Source organism: Mauremys reevesii, linkage group 6 (assembly GCF_016161935.1).
Source record: "Mauremys reevesii isolate NIE-2019 linkage group 6, ASM1616193v1, whole genome shotgun sequence".
In the NCBI taxonomy this organism is placed as follows: domain Eukaryota; kingdom Metazoa; phylum Chordata; order Testudines; family Geoemydidae; genus Mauremys; species Mauremys reevesii.
In genome coordinates this window covers 119141663-119159162 of record NC_052628.1, presented here as the reverse complement: position 1 = coordinate 119159162, position 17500 = coordinate 119141663, and the positions used below count along the sequence as shown (strand labels likewise).

General features: G+C 47.7%; 1 protein-coding gene across 2 annotated transcripts in view; it reads left to right on the top strand.

Moving 5' to 3' along the window:
- Nucleotides 1-17500, top strand: part of CPLX1 (complexin 1) — a 190444-nt gene that overhangs the window by 64963 nt on the left and 107981 nt on the right. The gene's annotated exons all lie outside the window — the stretch shown is intronic.

Below are 17500 nucleotides of genomic sequence, written 5' to 3'. Positions count from 1 at the left end.
TGATTCTATCCTGGCAGTGTGCGTGAGCGAGAGACTTAGTGGTGGCGTGAGAGACGGAGAAAGGAGATTCTCTGTGCTGATGACTGGGAGGGCATAAAATATTAACAAGTGGCCAGAGGCACAAGCCTAAAAGAGCTCACAGTTTTCAACAGAACAAGGAAATTCTGCTCTCACCCAACGACCACAGGTCAGATTCTCTGTTCTGTTGCAGCCCCTCTGTACCATTGTAGCAGTGTAGCCAGGCTGCATGTTGGCCAGATCTCCCCAACGTAGGGAATTCCCTGGGGTAGGCAGGATCTCCCAGTGGGAGAGTGTTGGCAGAACAACTCTGCACCTGCCCCGCCCGCCATGTGCTCCCTGTTGTAGGGGACATGCCAAGGTCAGGGATGGGAAGTGAGGGTGTGTGTTGAGGACGAGGCAGGGCGTGGCTGGAGCAAGCGGTGCTCTGGCTATTCTCAGCTGTGCAGAGGCCCACGGGGGGGTTGTAACTTAGCGCAGCCCTGTGGTCTCTTCTTTCTTCATCTTTGATTCCCACCCAGAGCTCTGCAGTGACAATGGGACCCAATAAAGTCTTTCCACCACATTCTGCCTTGCACTGGCTTCGTGGCTTTCTTCATCTTTAAGCCTTTTTGTTCTGTGCCATCCTTGCCGTGTCCATCCGGCACATCCTGGGGTTCCTTGCAGTGCGGCGTGCCTGTGGAAGTGAACTGGCCGGCCTCCCTGCCGTGGCTGGTGACCCCTTCAGTGTGGGGTCCAGGATGATATTAGCCCTGGGCCAGATGCACCCTCTGGAGGCGCAGCAGGGACAGGAGCCCAAGGAGCACTAAACAGTGCCGACAGCCCCGAAACGCCAGCAGCTCCATGCCCTGTTTCCTCAGTTCCTCTGACCTTGATGTCAGGGCTGCTGGGAGGCCATGCTGGGCAGGAACTGGGCATTATCTGTGGCATGGGGACCAGGTCCCCTTCCCCCCAGTATAGCAGTATGGCATGTACACGGCTACCGTGATGTGGGGGACTATTCAGCTGGGCTGAGCCATTGTTTGAGATCCACTGATGAGAAGCGCTATAGAAGAGCTGGGCGTGACTCTGTTGCTATTCAGATGCAAAGTAATGTTGGGAAGAGCTTTTTATTTAATGAGATTGCCAGATCCGAACACGCCCGACCTAGAGCTGCAGCTGTGCGTCGGCTGCCCGCCTGGTAGCCTCACTCCGCTGGGAACCGAGTGCGTCAGCTGGACGTGCCGTGGGCAGAGATTAAAAACGTGCACATTTGAGAGGCCGCATAGGAGGATAACTGTGTAGCAAGTTCAACACGGCTACAGAAATGTCACCTACGTAACAAGATGGTGCTGCCAGAGTCTCTGGCTTAGTGCTGTTTTGTTTCTGTGGATCACAGCGTTATCCCAAGGCCAAATTAGTGAGATATGCAAAGGAAAGGGTGAACTGCTAATGTAAAAGGTCTTAAGGCAGAGATGCCTAGTGGCTAGGACACTGCATTTGGATTCTGGAGAGCTGGAGTCCATTCCCAGCTCTGCCACTGCCTTGCTTGGCGACCTTGGGTAAGTCATTTCAGTGTTCAGTGCCTCAGTTTCCCCATCTGTGCAATACTTCTCCTTTTGTAAAGGGCTTTGTGATCTACTATAGAAAGTGGATAAGAGCCAGGCATGTCGCTAATGTTTTGTAAACAATTTTGATTCAACTGAGCTGAAGCTTACAAGTCTCGAGTCTGGAAAATACAGTACATTTGTGTGAAAGAAACGGGGCCCCCGAACCCGACCTAGTTGAAACCAGTGGAAGGTTTTGCCTGCCTGGGAGGCTGACTTTCCTGCGTTCTTCCACTGCAGTTGAAAGTGAGTGATTTCACAAAGAACTGATGTAGCTAACTTTCAGGTAAGCAATGTCGTGCTATAGTTTGGGGCTGGATTGTGGCCAGCCCTTTCATACTCCGCCTTCTTAATTCTGGTCAATTCTTTGTATTCCATTAGTACGTAGAAACCCTAGCCGAGATCTAGGCCCTGGACAGGCAGAGTAAGACAGACCAGACCCCAAATGGCTTCCGTCTACATAGCCAAATAATATAATTTTTCAGTGTCCCTGTAGTGTGGCTCCCTAGAACTGCAGCACTTGCACTCAGGTGTGGGTATGTCTGCACAGCACACTAAGCCTGAGTTCTGACTCAGGTTTGAGCCCAAGCCCCCTTTCTGTCCACACACAGATCAGTCTGATTCGGGACAGCCAGCCCTCAGGACCCAGGTTCTAGGATCCTGGGGGGTGGGGGGTGGTTAGAGCCTGACACGGGTCAAGCCGCAGATCCAAGTCAGCAGGTCTGTGTATGGACATGTTAGCCTGGCTGCGAGACCCGGGTCCAGCAATTGTAAATGCAGGTTTACCGTGCAGTGTGGATGCTCAAGCCCAGGTTTGGAAAGACAGAGTCCACCAGCCCTGAGTCCCACTGACCTGGAGTTACAATGCAGTGTAGACATACCCTGTGTGTGCCATGTAAGCTGTGTCTGGGACCCGGTGATTTTAGGTGACCATATGAAGGTAAATGGGGCAGGGATGGCTCTGCCTGTTCTGCTCTGGTTTGCCTAAATCCTGTTATATCAAATAACCATTCCAGTGGCACAGTGCCAAGGGAGCTCTGCCAGTCTCTGAATTATTGGTGGCACTCTCTGGCTTGGTCGTAATTCCACCCAATATGTGGGGGTGATGGAGAATGGACAGCTAGTCCTGTTCATCCCCAACTGCCCCCAGGCATGCAACCTGGAGTCCCACGTAAACAAACCAATAGCAGCAGTGGGACTGTGATTCTGTGCCCTTACCCCCAGGGAGTAGCGCCTCGGTCGGCATGCCCTGCTTATCTTTGTAAAGATGGCAAATTGCCGCTGGTCTGTACCACTAGCAAATTCCAACTCCCAGTCCACCCGCTCTAGGGCTTGGAGAAAGGTCTGGGTACTTCATAGGGGTGCATGGAGGATTCCTGCTTCCCTGCACAGGCATGTGATACAAATCACACTCGAGATCTAACCCGCCGTGTTCTCAAATGCCTAGCGATCTAGGCTGGAGTTTCTGTGGCACCTGAGGGGAGGAAGGATGGTCCAGTGTTTGCCTGGGCTGTGGAAGACTTGGGTTCGAGTCCCATTGCCCTGCAGATTTCCAGTGTGACCACGGGCAAGTCACTCAGCATGTCTACACTTCCGGCTGGGGCTGGCTTTCCCCTGCTTGTGTACATGCACTCCAGCTAGTGTGAGTATCAATAGCAGTATTCCCCCCGGGAGCGGGAGCAGCAGCTTAGCCAGGCTGTGTACATACCCAGGGTGGGTTTGCGCTCAGCACTGCTCAGCCGTCGCGGTGCTGCTCTTTATGCGTAAGTACGTGGGAATCACACTTCTAGCTCGGAGTGTAGAAACAGCCGCCGTGTCTCTGTGGCACTGCCCTACCTCCCGGGCTGCTGAGGATAAATACATTACAGATGTTAGGGCGATGAGTGCCATATAATTACCTTTGGTAGCCTAACCCTCTTCGGTGTCTTTGAAAATCCAACCCCTGTGCCATCAGTCTGGAGAGTCCTGGGAACAGGCCACATGAACTGTTTCACTCTTGGCTGTCTGATGTTTGCATTTGATTCTTGACTGACGGATGGCTTGAATCCAACCCAGAGCCCAGCCAGGGGTGAACTTTTTGAACTATTTAGGGTGCTAATGTACAGTAACGTCACCGTAGACATTTCACAGATTCTTTTGAAAGCATGAAATGCACCAAAGCTTTAAGAACAACCATACCAATAAACGTACCGTTTAACGAAACCAGATTTGTATTCAGAGTAGATTTCTTTGATGGATGTGTACAAGTCGGGCTTAGCTGTCCTGTAAATAAAGCTGCTGTCAAGTGACTCTGAGGCATTGTTTGGGGTTTTTTTAATATGCGCAGGAAAAATTCAAAGTCTTGCGTCAAAGGGAAAAAAAGAGAAACCCGCTGATGCTGCAAGATTAATGCACAGTGTGATGGAGCTTGTCAGAATAAACAATTCATTATTAAAAAGAACGGGGGCAAATCATGGCTAATCCTTATTTTACACAGAATGGGGGTGGAGGGGCGGGAAGGAAGGCCACTATTTTTGTGGAATTGGTTTAGTGCAGAGGTATTTTGAGACGCGCAATTAGCACTTTGCGTTGTAGTCTTCCTGCTGGCAAAAGGTACTTTGTCTCCCCAAAGGCCTTGCACTCAGCTGATCACATATCTTAGGCACCAGTTCCACTGATCAGGACGTAAACATTTCTAAGTGTGCGTTGCACGAGTCCAGAGGGCGCCTGATCCACGGCATGTGGAAGTTTAATCAGAGTCTTTGCCCGGGGTTCAGTGGCTCTTTGCACCATTGATCCGGATTCTGCTCTGTATTCTGGCTGCTTTGCACCACTCCACTGGCACAACATGGCCCTAGGACTGGATTGCGTGGCCGCTGTGGGATCTTCTAGCGTAGGGGGATCCCGCATGGTCAGAGCTGCACTTCTGACCACCTTGAGCAAGCTCCTCTTCCCCAGCTTCCTTCCCAAATGCCCCATTATGTAGTGTTCTCCCACTTTCGCTCTGCACCTTCTTCCACAAGGCCTTTGCATGCTGACCTGACCTGACCGGGCACACGGCTTGTGTATTTTACAGTACCACACTGTGCCATCGGTGTCCAATCCCAGTGTGAGACTCCTTGGGGCCCCGACTGTCTTCCTCTTGGTTGCCACAATGGGACAAGCCAGAACACTAGTGCCAAACAAACACCCTCAAAACTCGGGGATATTCAGCTGTAGGACCCTGATTCTACAGAGCATATGGAAGGCACAATGGGATCTAGTCATTTAAACACCAGACAGGGACTCAGGAGCTCTGTGTTCTATGTGTGGCACAGCAACTGGCCTGGTGGGTGACCTTGAGCAAGTCACTGCCTCGCCCAGTGCCTCAGTTTCCCCATCTGTAAAATGGGCATAATGATTTCTATCTCCTGTGTAAAGTGTTTTGTAAGCTGGGAGGTATTGTTCTAATAATATAAACATGGGCATAACCTGAAGCATTCGCTTAAATGCTTTGCTGAACAGGGATGAGATTACTGATATGTTTGAAAATAAGCACGTGCTTAAGAGCTTTCCTGAATCAGGGCCTAGACCTAGATCTGGATCTGAATTTTGTAGCTCAGGCTCGTACTTGCTGGCATCCGCGTGAAGAAGCAGTCTGTCCCGTGCTGTTTGTCTTGGATAATCCCCTCTCATCCTCCCGCCCACCCAGATACTACCCAGTGGGAAGTAATTCAATATTTGCATTTATCATTCTGCAAACGTTGTGTCTCAAATGTTCTGTTCAAATGGAATGAAGGGAAAAGTTCAATTTGAATGCCCTCCTAATGATAAATAACCTGTCCCACTCGAAAAGAAATTGTAGACAGAAGTCCGGGGCTACATAAAAACGAGTGACTGCGGAGTACCCACGGTGGATGCAGATGTAATGGTAACGAGGCCTTGCACCTATATAGCTTCTTGGATGGGAGTAAGTTATAATGGATATAAGCACATCTATACCCCATCCACCCAAATGGGGGTTGTATCACTTTAACTGTACCGGCCGGGTTAAAGCAGCCCGACATTTGCACGGAGATGAGCCCTAAATAAATGTCTTGCTTTGCTCAGCACTTCCCAGTGACTGCAACGGGAGCCTCTTTTAAAGCGCGTTGAGATCTGTGGATGAAAAATCCTGCTTCGTTACTGGATGCTCCACCCTTTTGGAAACCAAGCCACAGATCCTGCACCCTCCTGAAGCTAATGCCAACGGTTCCACTGGCTTCAGTGATCACAGGACTGAGCCATTAGCCCCTGAGCCTGCAAGCCCTGACATGAATACTTAAGTGTGGTGCCCTGAATAGACCCAGGACAAACAATGGGCCACTCATGAGAGCAGATCAGCACATGTGTAAGTACTATCAGGATCGGGGCCTTGTTTTGGAGTCTAAATAGGGTATTTGGGGCCAAGCTTTGGGCACTTTTTAACAGCCTTATCCCATGAGTTTTGCTTCCCCCAGAAAAGAGCCAGTGAGCCAACAGCCTCTTTTATGGGGTGTTTGCATTACATGAGTAGCTCCACTCGCTTTGCATTTCAAATGAAGCAAGCTAGTGTTGGTGTTTCGTAAAACCTGGCCAGCGGGGCACCTTCTAATTCTGTCAATGAGCAGATGGGGAGACCTCCTCTGTTTTATAGCGACAGCACTTTGCACTTCACAGAGGAAGCAAACACAGCAGAAATTTGACCACTGCTAATGGAAAAATACCGAGGAAGCAAAGCCAGCCTGTGGAAACAGCATGCATCTGTGTATAGAGGATGGTCTAAAAAGATTCTGGTTCAGAATGCTGTACTTCATAGCTTTAAAGAGGACATGTGTATGCGTGTGTGTGTGTATATATCTATATATATCCCAGAAGAAAAATGCAGCTGTGATGAATAATAACCTACACAGCTACAAAGCAGAAGTTTCTCTTGGAGTATGAGCAAAATACCCTTTTTACCTTGGGAGTGGTGGGATGACTGGATATATATTTTTAAAAGAAGTTAGTTTTCGAAGGGAAAATAGTTAAAGGGCCCTGAGGAAGTAGATCCCTTTCTGACACTACAGTGAAGCCCCCTTACAATGCTAGGTAGGGTAGCATTGGTATTAAGTCGGAGTGTCTGCAATATCTTATACACTGTTGCATGGTGAGTGGAGCTGCATTAAACCCCAAACTGCTGCTTGAGCTGAATCCTCGTTTTTAGAAAGACATCCCGTCTTGATTTAAAGCCTTCAAGGGATGGAGAATCCACCATTTTCCTAGGCAAGTTGTTCCCCTAGTTAGTTACCCTCAGCGTTAACGGATGACCAGATTGAACGGAATACACGAGTATCTTTTTCTGTACTTTTTTGAACAATAACCTAATGTTTAAGGCTGTCCCAAAAGAGATTGGAAACTGGGGAGGAAGTAAAAGAAACACAAGAAAAATGTCCACGAGACGGGGAAGTGGCTGAACTAGGTTTTCTTACATGAACCTCCCAAATTGTAATCTTAAGCAAAGCTATCTTGAGCAAAGACACCGCTTAAGAGTACAGCAATGGGGTGATACACGAAGAAAACTTCAGGTGGAATGGACACAGAAAATGAGAGAGAAGAGAAAAGGGGGGAAGTGGAGAAGAGGACAGAAGAGAAATTTTGATAAGGACGCTCCAGGTGGCCCCACCTCGTACTGGGGGTGTAAGGGAATCTTTAATGTAAGCTGTTGGAACATCTTTTTTCCCTGTTGCACTCGTCCCTTTGAAGAGAGAGAGGGCCAGATTCTGATCTTCATTACTCAGGTGTGATTCCACTTTCTCCAGATTTACACTGCTGTAACTGAGATCAGATTCTTGCCTGTGTTTCTTCACTTACAAACGCTCTGTCCGTTTTCACGTGGGACCCAAAGAGAACTTTACATGCTAAATCAAGAAGACGTAATCTTTCTCAGCTGCTTGAATGCAAGGATCTCAGTAAATTCTCCCCGGGCTGTATTGATAGCCAAGATTTCCAGCCGTTTACTATGAATGAAGACTGCTCTGGAGTTCAATGCAGACGTGTATTTCCACCCCTTAGTGAGTAGGAGACATCCATTTTATGAAACTAACTCTTTGTATAAAAAGCTCCTGGATTGTCTGTAAAAATGTTCTGTAGGTGATGTCAATATAAGCTTAGGTATCATTTTTCTCCTATGACTTGAGGGAGAATCCCTCCAGCTGGTAATGAAACAGAAGCAAACATCAGTTTAGTAGGATATACATAGCTGAACTACATTTTTATCCATAAAGGGGTGGTCTTGATGGAACAAATTTTTGGTGAGTCTGAACCATCTGAGCCTTCCTACGATGACAGATTTCCCCGAGGATTTTTTTAAAACCTCCAAGCGCTTGCCTAAGGAGAGAAAAGACACACACAAGTCAGCAGCATTTTTAGAACACCTTTCCTGGCTAATCACTCCAGAAGCTGAAAGGTAACAAAAGAAATGATTCCTTAATGGGCTGTGAAATGGAAAATATTCCACAAAAGCTAATGCACCTTGATCACGTCTGGGTTTATGAAAGGAAAGCTAAATGTTATGGCCAAGATTTTCAAACCGAAGGGCCTAAATCAGGGCCTGATTTTTCCCAAATCTTGAGCATGCACTTGCTGGGACAAACATACATATGTTACCCTGGCCCTAATCTTCCACCAGGATTCAGCTCACAGATTGTTGCACCCTGTGGAATCCTATTTATTTCAATGGGGCACCATACAGGTCCATGCAAGGAGAGACCCTGGCTCAGGGTCAGGTTTATAACAGTCGGCTTGGGCGATGCAAATGGATATAATTATAAACTGCGTGTGCATTGTACAAAATGTACACCACACGTCTTTAACACACACAACACTATATTTCTGACACTTCTAATGTTGAACACACAGACAAACTTTATATTCTGCTGTTAGAATGACCAGACCCTCCTCAGGGTAAATCTTTCAATGGCCACTGGAGCAAAGATGCTGCAAATCCATGGAGGATCTGCCCCGTCACACTTAAAATCTCTTCCTGTTGCCCGGCACTGCATGAGCGGTGAGTTCAGAGCAAGAGCCTGAGCCCAGCTCTGAGTGTGTGCCCCACTGAAGCCAACTGAGGATCAGCATGCAGAAGGATCAGGCTCTTTCGTAAGCAATGACCAATTCCATCTCCTCACGATCATTTTTACATACATCATTTGTGAAACTCTCCACCCTCTGCTGCTGCTTTTAGGTCCACGTTCTGTTGTCTGGCTGAGCAAGGCTCTGGTTTGGAGTCAGGAAAGCACTTAATCACATGCCTAAGTCTCACGGAAATCGGGCCTCTGTGAAAAGTCACGGGGATTGTGACAGAGGTGGCATTAAGTGATGGCTTCTTGAGTGCTGGCAGGAATCCTGTCTATTCAGGGAGGTAGATTTCACTCTTAATGGAGCTGCTGCTGCTGATCTCTGCTCAGGGGAAGCCCCAGGGGTTCTCCTCTTCCATCAGCCAGGATGGGCAGAGGGGCAGAATCACAGGCGGGGGTTCCGACTGCAGAGCCAGGAGCAAGTGGGCCACCATTTTGGAAGAAGATTGTTGTACTGTCAGTCCCGTGCTTGCGTTGTTGCTCCCAGAGTCCTGGGAAGCCATTTTGGAGGCAGATGGTCTTTGCTCGGCAGGTAGCTCCCAATAGCGAGTGTCTCGGAGTTGTGACTGCCTGGGGGAAATTGGGGTTACACTACAGAGTGTGGGTTTTTTTGCTGCCTCTTGCAGCAGAGATGCAGGTGGCTTTTACCTCCTGCTCAGCAGTGATGAAGGTCAGCAGGAATTCCCTGTCTGTCTCTATCAACCTGTGTTTGCCAGCACTCATGTTCTCACTTCTTCTGTCCCAGGTCCTCCGAGGACCATGCAATCTGCCTGGCAGGGGAGGTGGCACTTTGGTGCTGGCAGACCTATAGCAGTAGACAGGGAGTGATTGCATTAATGCTTCTCCTCCTTCCCCTCGTCAGTGGGCAGGGTTTTCTCTGAAACACGGCTGGGAATTGGGCAGGACCAGTCATTTTCAGGATGTGCTGTGGTTCTTCTTGCTGGTGGTGGGGAAATATTTTTGGGTGCGACTCTGGTTGCAGTCCACCTGCTTTGCACCATTTCCAGGGGTGACTTAACCAGCTACATAGCAATCCCCCTACACCATACCAGCTGGCTGTGACGCCCGAGAGGTTTATCTGCCAGCTGGGAATAGCTGGCGTGCCGTGGCACACCCAACATGCCTGAAGGGCCTGCAGAGGGCAGTGGGATAGGCTCCAGCTATGCCAGCTGCAGATTGTCCTTCACTAGAAGAATCCCCAGCTGGGGAAATGCAGTCACTTTCTGGCTCCTTTGTGCCCCCGGGGGGAGGAGGGGCTGTAAGAGGTCGTATCACCGCTGAAAATACAGCCACTGTCTGAAAACCATCAGCAACCTCCTCTCCTCCATATGCTGCAAACCTCTATCATTTGCAACATCATTGCAAGGGGTAGAATGGTTGCCACCTTGAGCTTAATGATGCTGAGCAAAGAACTACAGAATATTCTTTCGAATTTGTGCCATTGCAAAAAAACCAAACTCCGTTATGCTATAATTACTCCATCCCCCAGTAGATGTCAGGCTATTTCTAGACCCATTTTTGCAATAATGACACATGGAGCAGTATTAACATTCAGCCCCCAGGCAATGGACTGGGGGGAAATAACAAAATAGGAGAATTTAATTGTCATTCTTGCCTATGTGGGAAGGGGACCTCAGCATGACAGTGTTCAGACAACTCCGATCTCTTTGTTCAAACTGTCCATTTAGTGTTGAACGTGTTACTTTGCAGATTGGTTTGTATTAAAATAATTAAAATGCCGCGTCATGACCATAGGGATCCGGAAGAAGTAGACTGTCTAGTATAAGAAAGGAGACAAATGGGTCTTTAATGTTATCTGTATTGATTCTGGAGCTTTCCAACCAATGTCATGGTTCCTCTTTCTTCAAATGAGATGTCCGTTTGAAAACTATTACCCAATGGGCCGGATGTAAAAAGAGAGAGAGAGGATACAGAATTGTAGAGGAGTTTTCTGTAAAGAGTAGGATATCCATAATCCCCAGGGACAATTAGAGCCAAATCCTGCCCTCCTTAAATGCGCCAAACTCACACTGAAGTGAATATTAAAGTTATCATGTTGATTGTCCATTCATAACCTCGCTATAATTGAAATTTGTTTCCAGTCCTTTGAGTACAGCAATTGTGCACCACTCATCCTTGTCAATGAGTTGCCAAGCTGCAACCCTTACCCATGAATAAGCCTTACTTTTATGTGTGGCCAGATTTCTCCCCAAGTGCAGCCCTTGAACTCTCATAAATGCAGGGACCTCACACTCCATGTTTCCCGGAACACAGGATTCCTCCCAAGAGCTGGGAAGTTCTGAGGAGGAGTCAAGGCTGTGGCCCTGCCTTTCCACCCACTGGCTATCAGAGCTGGCTGGCCAGCCCAGAGATGGGGCGGGGTTTGGTGTCCTCCTGAAGGAGGACGGTAGTGGATACATTTACCCCTGCAAGCTGAATTTCTCAAGGAAGAATTCTGCTCTGTTGAGGTATAGCTTCCACCAGAGCAACCTAGTGGGTGGTACATCTCTGCACCCTGCCTAATGTGGGACTCTGTCTTTAAGGCATAGTTGAGCCTCTGAGTAGTAAGTCAAAGGGACTATTCACATAGAATCATAGAATATCAGGGTTAGAAGGGACCTCAGGAGGTCCTCTAGTCCAACCCCCTGCTCAAAGCAGGACCAATCCCCAACTAACTCATCCCAGCCAGGGCTTTGTCAAGCCTGACCTTAAAAACTTCCAAGGATGGAGATTCCACCACCTCCCTAGGTAACCCAGTCCAGTGTTTCACCACCCTCCTAGTGAAAAAGTTTTTCCTAATATCCAACCTAAACCTCCCCCACTTCAACTTGAGACCATTACTCCTTGTTCTGTCATCAGGTACCACTGAGAACAGTCTAGATCCATTCTCTTTGGAAACCCCTTTCAGGTAGTTGAAAGGTGAGCAAGGTGTCCAGTCAATGTGCTATCCCCGTGTAAATCCACTCGAACTCAAAGATCTAACTCTGGAATTTTAGGTAACAATTTTTAAAAATAGCTCTCTACCCAAAATTCAAACTTAGTTTACAACCCAGTTGACAACTCTTCATTTGAGTAGTGTCTTTATGAATGGTGCTATTGATGAAGCAGCGAGTCATTAAACCTCACTTTCGTGTCCTTGCTTCATGGTAAGATGGATAAATGTCACCATTAGGTTACCTTTACCAATCATAAATGGAAAGTAAATAGAAAAGTTTCTAAATAGGTTTCCCCTGGCTCGAAAGTGTTTTATGCCCTTCGGTTATCTTTTGACTTTCCTGCCGGAAAAAAGGAAAGTACCAAAAATGACATCAATTATTTTTCTTGTCCAATTATCTCCTGATCCCCTGAGTTCTTCTAAGTAATTCCATAGACTGAGGTGACTCCATACCCTCTGTTGAAAACAGCATGGATCAATAGCAGACATGGCCTATATATTAAAAAGAAAGAAAACCTCAGCTATTTATTGAGAACTGAAAAGGAACATGCACAGCTCTGACAATCAGGGCAGTGAATAGAGGTAAAACAAGTCACAGCGCTCTTGGTGTGTAACATTGCTATAGAGCTTTGCTCTCCCACTGATATAAATTCCTATTGATGGAAGTATAGGCACTGTAGCTATATATATATATTTACTCCATAGGAATATTACACAATAAGCGCTCTATGACTCATTCACGTTCTATTCACAGCCTTGACCGTGAGAGCTGTGTGTTTTCTATTTTCTTTCTGTGTGTGTGTGTGTGTGTGTGTGTGTGTAATACGCTTCTAGAAATGTAGTCAGTAAAATTTTTCCATGACGGATTTCACCCCTTTGATTAAATGTGTTTGTATGGAGAGCTGGACCTTGTAACAGAACTCTTCAGATCCTGGTGGGATGGGAAATGGGTTAAGCCGAGAGACCCCAAGAGCAACAGGTCAGATGAATCTCTACTGTCCTCCCCTTATTGTCCCAGTCAACATTTGGATTTTTTTCTTTGGGTCCTCAGCACCTTTTGACAACCAGCCCACTTATTTAGGTGACTAAATATGGATTTAGGGGCCTGGTTACAGTCCTGACCCGACACCCACTGAAGTCAATGGAAGGATTCCCATTGACTTCAGTGGGCTAGAGGCAGCCAGATCTCGGTCTTCCTGTCTAGATCTTGGTAAACTGGGATCATAACTATGCGGGAGGTGATTTCTATGGAGTTTTCTGGGATGCAGGGAAATGCCACCCAGTCCTTACTCAGGTGCTGAGAGTCAGGGAAAGATTTGGGTGGGGTATGGTTAGAGGCTCCCTGAGCCTGAATAGGCTCTTGTTGGGTTTCCCTTTATCATATCTGCCCTTGCTGTTTCCCTGGTAGCACTGTTGCCATGTTGGATTATAGAATCATAGAACATCAGGGTTGGAAGGGACCTCAGGAGGTCGCCTAGTCCAACCCCCTGCTCAAAGCAGGACCCATCCCCAACTAAATCACCCAGCCAGGGCTTTGTCAAGCCTGACCATAAAAACCTCTAGGGAGATTCCACCACCTACCTAGGGAACCCATTCCAGTGCTTCACCACCCTCCTAGTGAAATAGTGTTTCCTAATATCCAACCTAGACCTCCCCCACTGCTGTTTGAGACCATTGCTCCTTGTTCTGTCATCAGGTCAGGCTGCTGGCAGGAGTTAACATTTGGTCAGTTCCAAACCCAGCGTGACCCTCACAAGATTGTAGTTCTCTTCTTAGGCTCTTTGGGTTTGACCTCATAGACTCATAGACTTTAAGGTCAGAAGGGACCATTATGATTGTCTAGTCTGACCTCCTGCACAATGCAGGCCACGGAACCTCCCCCACCCACTCCTGTAACAAACCCCTAACCTATGTCTGAGTTATTGAAGTCCTCAAATCGTGGTTTGAAGACCTCAAGCTGCAGAGAATCCTCCAGCAAGTGACCCGTGCCCCATGCTGCAGAGGAAGGCGAAAAACCCCCAGGGCCTTTGCCAATCTGCCCTGGAGGAAAATTCCTTCCCGACCCCAAATATGGCGATCAGCTAAACCCTGAGCATGTGGGCAAGACTCACCAGCCAGCACCCAGGAAAGAATTCTCTGTAGTAACTCAGATCCCACCCCAGCTAACATCCCATCACAGACCACTGGGCATACTTACCTGCTGATAATCAAAGATCAATTGCCAAATTAATTGCCAAAATTAGGCTATCCCATCATACCATCCCCTCCATAAACTTATCAAGCTTAGTCTTGAAGCCAGCTATGTCTTTTGCCCCCACTGCTCCCCTTGGAAGGCTGTTCCAGAACTTCACTCCTCTAATGGTTAGAAACCTTTGTCTAATTGCAAGTCTAAACTTTCTAGTGTCCAGTTTATATCCATTTGTTCTTGTGTCCACATTGGTACTAAGCTTAAATTATTCCTCTCCCTCCCTGATATTAATCCCTCTGATATATTTATAAAGAGCAATCATATCTCCCCTCAACCTTCTTTTGGTTAGGCTAAACAAGCCCAGCTCTTTCAGTCTCCTTTCATAAGACAGGTTTTCCATTCCTCGGATCATCCTAGTAGCCCGTGTTTGGAATCAGCCAGCTGTCCCTAACTGTAGCACTCAAGCGTGAAAGGTTTGCTTCTTGTCTCCCTTGTGCTGGTTGTGCACTGGGGTAACTCCTCAGTGGAGTTGCTTCTACTTTAACTTGTGCACTTGAAATCTGAACAGGAACAATAGAATCCAGACACACAAGGGACCTAATCTGTCATAGGGCCCTCCTGGACAATGCAGGCATCTTCTCTGTTGCACAGTTAGTTTAGAGTTTCTCGTTCTTTTTGTACAAACTAATTATAAATGAGCAAGGAGTTGGGGCTTCTGCTACTTCACTTGAGATCTTTTTCCAGAGCCCAATTGCCTCACACAGCAAGGAAGTTTTACCAACTAATCAGCCTAAACTTTTTGTTCCTTGAGTCCTTCCTATTACCCTTTGTTATATCCTTTTTTTTTTCATTACACTAAATGATTCCTCTCCCTCTTTGGTGTTGACCTCCTTCAGATCTTACGCATCTGAACTGTTCAGCCTTTCCTCAGAAGGCAACCCCTCAGCCAATCTGGTCTCACTCCGGTCTGTCCATATCTTTCTAGAAAAGAGCTGCTGAGATAGAGGCACTAGCCCAGGTATGGCTGTGCCAAAGCTGCGTAGAAAAGGGACCTCTTCCCATGACATGAGGGGCCTGATTCTCATTGACACAAAGGCCACACTCCAGCAGTGAAAAGAACCTTAAAGTAGGTATCAGTTCAGTTAACACCCACTTTAAAACCCATTTCTACTGTCAGAGGGATGTAAAGGTACCTTAATGTGAGGCCCTGCAGGTCTCAAACTTGGGTCTGTGGGAGGCAGCATACTTCAGTCTTCCATCTAGCAGCTCGCACCAGGGTCCATGAAGCCCAACTGGGGACACAAGCCCCACCCCTATGTTCTGACTGGGTGAGCTCCAGGGCTCCTGTTTGCACCACAACGCCTATTTAAGCCAGAGGAGGAAACAGGAAGTTGTCTGTAGGAGTGGGCCTCACCCTACTGTGGATGGTTGATTGGGTGTTACCTGTTCCTGCCTTATGATCCTGACCTGCTGGTATCCTAACTCCTGATCCCTTCCCTCCCGTTTGTCTCCTGCCATCCCAACCTGGCCTGATTCCTGCCTCCTGGCCTGCACCTGATACTGACTCCTAGGCCAGACATGCCCTCGCCCTGACACTGGAGTACATGAGAACCTGGCCCTATGCCACAGCATCTTTAGCCCCAAATGGCCTTTCCTGTTTCCTCACAGAATCCTGGTGATAATTAATTCACATTTAAACATATGTAAATGTATTTCCCCTCTATGCCTGGTCCTTAACGGACGTGAGTCTGGTACAGCCCCAGATTTAGGAGCCTGGTTCTTTAGCTCAAGCTGTAGAGCATTAGGGGTCTGGAGATCAGTCCCTGGCTGTCGAAGATGTAGATCCCACAACTTGAAATGACCCAGTTTCACACATCCTTATTCTTGACCTGTGCTATATTCTCCAATTTCTTCAAGCTCCCGTTCAGGGCAGGATTGGAGGCAGGCTACTCCATAATGTGTAAAGGGCCAGGCCAGTTTCTTTTCTACTGAGACATTGCTCAGAGCTGCCCAGAGGATTCAGGGGGCCTGGGGCAAAGCAATTTCTGGGGCCCCTTCAATTAAAAAAAATTGCAATATTATAAAATACTATATTCTCGTGGGGGCCCCTGTGTGTGCCCCACTTGCCTCACCCCTGGGTGGCCCTGTTATTGCTAGTGAAACATGCTGCTCATTGAGATGTCCAGGGCATGAAGCATTAGCCATGAAGTCCTCTCCACTCTAATTCTTGCTTCATCACTGTAACATCAGACCTATTTCTTTTCAGTTCCGTGTGGCAAAACATTGCTTTCCTTTGCTGTCCAGAGCTAAGCAGGAATAGGGGGAGGCAGAATAAATGTTCTCCAGTTTCCTTGGAGAAGTCTTGGCTCAAGTTCCTTTCAAACACAATCACTCTTGCCAACAAAGATACCAGATCAGATTTCTCCAGCTAGAGTTATTGCAGCTGGAGCAGAAAAAACTTTAGCCAACTTTCCCTTTAAAATATGGATTGAGCAAATTATTCCGCTTGTTCCCGTCTTTTTCTTTTTCCCCCTTATCAAACACTTTCAGACCTGCAAAGTCTCAAGTGGATTTCCAGCAGTCTCATCTGTGCGGTGGTTTCCTGCAACTGGAAGCAATCTCGCTTGTTAATGATCTACTTGCCAGCCTTTTAAAAGCGAAAAGCTTTACATTCACTAGTGAAAGTTGTTTCTGCTCTTTGTTGTTTAATTGATGAGCTCTGGCGTTTTGTACATCCCGGGTACTGCGAATTCAGCAGAGACCCAAGGCTGCAGCAAGGCTCCTTCTGGTAGTTCTCAGCTCCTCTGTGTTCAGAAAACTTGCCAGACAGAAATTCTTCCATGTAATTGAGCATATTTTTTCACAGCCCATGAAAAACCATCGCTCTTAACTTAGTAAAAAGCGACCGGAGCAAAACCTGCTGGGAAAAGGACAGACCTGGTGATAACGTTCACTGCCAGGTCCTGTGTCTGGCCAATAAGAATTGTGAAACTAGATGGCTAAAGGGGTAAGAGTCAGACGAGCAGGTTACTGAATTGCATGTCTGTTTCAATAGACCAGGAAGCTCAGTGCCGCATGGTAATCTTGCCTGCAGGTAGGCAGACTGCCACCTTGTTCCAGGAAACCGGTTCAGTGCCCCCAGAGAGCCACTATTGCCCTAGTGTGGAGGTTGGGGAGTGAGTGGAGGGGGGGAGTTTGTACATATTGTTTGACATTCGCCTGAAGGACAGGCAGTAGCAGCCGAGAACAGGCGGTGCTGAGAACACGCCGGCAGCATTGGGAGCATCAGACTGTGCTGACTGCATTGCAGGGCTTCTCTGCCAGCCTGTCCTGCCCTTTGCACTGTCAGTGGCAGCTTGCTGCATTGGTGATGAATGTGTAGAATGAGGAATGATGTGGCAGGAGGAAAGCCGCTCGCGCTGCAGCAGGCTCGTGCTGTTAGAGAAACCCAGCTCAGAGGACAGCCCTCGGCTCTGCACTGTGTTTCATCGGTGCCTTTTGTAGGGGTATTGCTCAGATAACGCTTGCCTGGCTCCACGGAAACTCTGTAAGGGTGAATGTACAATATGTGCCTATAAATAAGCCAGCTGCAGTCCATGCAGCCTGCTCCATCAGTCCCTCTGCCTTACTGCAGCATTGCCAGATGTACTGCTCTTCTTGCAAAGCCTCGCTCACTCTG